Here is a 4,160-nt window from a genome sequence, read left to right on the forward strand (position 1 = left end):
ATGGCCCTTTGGCGTTACGGGGACGTGATAGCACTCGCCAAGTCGCAACATCTGCCTGGTTCATTGGCATTGCTTGATGTCAGTCAGGGAATTGACCACGTCGATCAGCAAATGGGTTTTCCGTCTCGTATACTAACAGTGATAATGCGCCTCTTGAGCGACGCGACTTCCAGGATACTCCATAACGGACGCCTCACTGCGCCTCTAGCGATCGACAGGGTTTTCCACTTTCCACGATACTGTATGCTTTGGCATTATAATCGCTACTCCAGGGACTTCGCCAACTCTTGGTGGGCCTGTCAGTGCACAGACATCATTTCTGGTGTATAGCCTGCGCCGCCGATCTCGTCGTCTACCAGTGAAGATGATATCTACGCGTCTCTGCTATGGGTGGCGTCAGGAAGTTCTTTCCAAACCGCCGCTTCTGCTCATTGCTGAGGGATGTTTCGCCACCACCGTCCGCTGCTTGGATTTTCATTTTAGGAATGCTCTCCGTCGTTCGGCAGCAACAAACAAGAAACATCTCCTCCAAACGATCAGGGCTGTCCTTGTTCATCACCAGCTTAGATCCCTCGACACTGTACAACGTGCGCTATACGTGAATGTCCTCCCTGCCTCTCGCATCCCTCATGTGGCACAAGTATTCTCGGTCCACATTACCCGCGCCCGTCGTATGTTGATGGCGATGGGACACTTTGCCTGTACCGGTATGTTAGTCAAAGTTCAGTACGCCTCCCTTGCCCTCCCATGACAGCGTGGTGGAGCTGGCTTATTCCATGTACCGGACGGAGTTAAAAAAAAATGTTCAAACGTGTGTGAAATCTTATGGGACTTAACTGCTAAGGTCATCAGTCCCTAAGCTTACACACTACTTAACCCAAATTATCCTAAGGACAAACACACACACCAATGAAACTTCCTGGCAGATTAAAACTGTGTGCCCGACCGAGACTCGAACTCGGGACCTTTGCCTTTCGCGGGCAAGTCCTCTACCATCTGAGCTACCGAAGCACGACTCACACCCGGTACTCACAGCTTTACTTCTGCCAGTATCTCGTCTCCTACTTTCCAAACTTTACAGAAGGAGAGCTTCTGTAAAGCTTGGAAGGTAGGAGACGAGGTACTGGCAGAAGTAAAGCTGTGAGTACCGGCCGTGAGTCGTGCTTCGGTAGCTCAGATGGTAGAGCACTTGCCCGCGAAAGGCAAACGTCCCGACTTCGAGTCTCGGTCGGGCACACAGTTTTAATCTTCCAGGAAGTTTCATGTCAGCGCACACTCCGCTGCAGAGTGAAAATCTCATTCTGGACACACACCCATGCCCGAGGGAGGACTCGAACCTCCGCCGGGACCAGCCGCACAGTCCATGACTGCAGCGCCTCAGACCGCGCGGCTAATCCTGCGCGGTCGGACAGAGTTACGGCACTTTTTGTTAGCTCCCGACTGAAAATCTGGCGCCGCTGTTGACCGACGAGCCTTACCGGACTGCTTTTACACGAATATGTGCCGGTCTTTGTTCCCAGTCATGTTGACAGACATTCCACCCCTACCACCCTTTTATTACTTTCGACATTTCTTATGGAATTAAGTTACATCCTCTGCTCATTGCCACTTCCATGAATGCTTCGGCAAAGACTGCACACAACGCTTAACAAATGCATCGGGCCCCAATCCCAGATCGTGTGGCGTCGCGTATGGAAAACAATGCATGAAGGCATCCCCAACACCAGCGTCCAATCTGCTTGGTAATCACTGTCAATGCCAAACAGGTCAACCAGTCTCGTTCGCACTGCATCAGCCTCGCCGACACACCCCTATGAGTTCAATGAGGTGTGGACCACACAGAAGCCCACCTATTCTCATCGTCTGACGTCTGGAGGATCACACAGCGTATCTTGGCTTTCCTAGCCCTACAGACACCTTCTCAGATCGCTTTCCAGGCGGCTTTATTCCCGGATTGGTTCATTACCCCGCAACTAAAACTATCGCTGTGAAATGGATACGTGGCCATACGGTCCGCTGCCTTTTTGGCCCCGACGAGAAATCCGAACTGGGTTGTTGGACGTACCTTAATGATCGACACTACGCATTTGTTCGCAATCACAGATGCGAGCAGTTCTCTTCCAGTTTTCTATGGAGCGCCTTTCATGACCCGCCTTCCAGGTGAAATGTTCAAACCATGAGATGTTGATGCTTATTTTGCCGACATGGTGCTCTGACCGAACTACAAACGGGATGTCCACAAAAATTTCAAGAAGACATATTTGGATGTTTCATCATCCGAGAGCGCGAGCAATTTCCGGAATTCTCGTATACAAAAATTAATAAAAATGAAATTAAATAAATTAAAAAAATCCCCTACGTCTTTCATTTTCGTCGCTCCCCTGTGTGACTTCTTACCCTACTACCTTCCTTCCAACTCCCTTGCCCCTCAGTAATAGGTTAGTTGTTTTGGGCTAGACATGATAGGCGCCAACGCCTGAAGTTGTGCAATTGTTTTTTTTTTCTTAGGACACAAGCGGCGGTGGCAAGGAGATCTTTTTTTTTCTAGTTCCCTTTCCTGTCCAGGGGAAATAAAAAAAAAATCCGGTCTGCACAAGGTTTCAACTTTCCCCATTAATATAAATCAAGGCCCACTCGCAGACAATGTCTGTAATTCTTTTGTATCTTATTTCAAATTGTGATTGAAGGATACCAGTTGTTTCAAACGCTTGCATCTGATGAGCACACCAGTTGTTTCAAGCGCTTGTATCCGATGACTTTTGAAGTTCGTTTCTAAGCGATGAAAATGACAGGGAAGTGTTTAAATAACTTACAATATTTTTCGAACTACCTCTGGAGTACACTACACAATCCGCCTCACAGCTGTATCATCCGTGGTGAGAGATGATGAACATGTAATGCAGACGACTTTAGAACGAACAACGGTGATCCAGCTAAAGGTACGGGAAGACACGCTAGAATGATCAGGCAACGTGAGGACCCTAGTTACAACTACTAATGGAGTCAATGTTTATTTTCTTTCACTAGGAGAGCGGAGGTCGCTTTACCTTTCCACAAAAAATTACATAAAACAATAAAGCAAACAAAAAATAAAATAAAATTCCTGGTTTTGGATAGCGTTTAGTTTGTTCTTTTCTTCCACTCCCAAACGATCTTGCACTTTATGGTGTTTAGTTTGTACTTTTCTTCCCGAACACCCTGAAAAAGCATAAAAAGTCTCTAGAAAGCTTGCTAACAAAAGACAGAGGTCTCAGCTTCGAGTCCTGAAAAAAAAACCTTCTGGAGATGACAGCTGACCATACTCGTATATCTGAGAGATGAACCTAAGGAAAACGTGCGAAAGATATCACATCAGACACATGTGCGACAAAATATTATCGTAAAACAAGCAGCAGGAAGGTAGGAGACGAGATACTGGCAGAAGTAAAGCTGTGAGTACCGGGCGTGAGTCGTGCTTCGGTAGCTCAGGTGGTAGAGCACTTTCCCGCGAAAGGCAAAGGTCCCGAGTTCGAGTCTCGGTCGGGCACACAGTTTTAATCTGCCAGGAAGTTTCAAGCAGCAATAACTTTGTAAACAACAACATACGGAATTTTCTTACGTTCCCAAAATAAATATAGATTTCTGTGTAATGTTGCGTCTTTTCATTTCTAGTTTTCTTTCCTAAATGTTTTCTGCTGACTCGTGATATAGAAACTCTGTTTTTGACATCAGATCAAGTTCCAAGACCGCACATTTCACTAACGCCGCACATTTCACTAACGCTGAAAAATGAAATAAATAATCGCCTTGAAATGTAAGATGTGTTTAATGTTTCTGGTGACGGTCATAATTTTCATTGCTCCTTTCAGTTCCTCTGCAACGTATTGGAATCCGCGTAAAGTGTAAAATATATGACGGTTTACACGTTTGTATCCAAATGTTGCAATGGAACTCACGCCTGTCTGTGCTCAGTACTCAGGCTATGACGTCGTTAGAGGCAGTCGCAAGCCTACTTTCGCTTGGGCAACGGCTGGTTTCTGTAATTCCGTACAGGTGCAAGTTGATGGCATGTCCTTTGGAAAAATCGTGTTCACAGTGGTGCACTGGATATGCTACAATCGTAAGCTATAATTGGTTTAATTACTGTTGTAAATGGTTTTCCAAAAGTTCCGTGGTCTAGT

This window comes from Schistocerca serialis, chromosome 8, assembly GCF_023864345.2.
Source record: "Schistocerca serialis cubense isolate TAMUIC-IGC-003099 chromosome 8, iqSchSeri2.2, whole genome shotgun sequence".
In the NCBI taxonomy this organism is placed as follows: Eukaryota; Metazoa; Arthropoda; class Insecta; order Orthoptera; family Acrididae; genus Schistocerca; species Schistocerca serialis.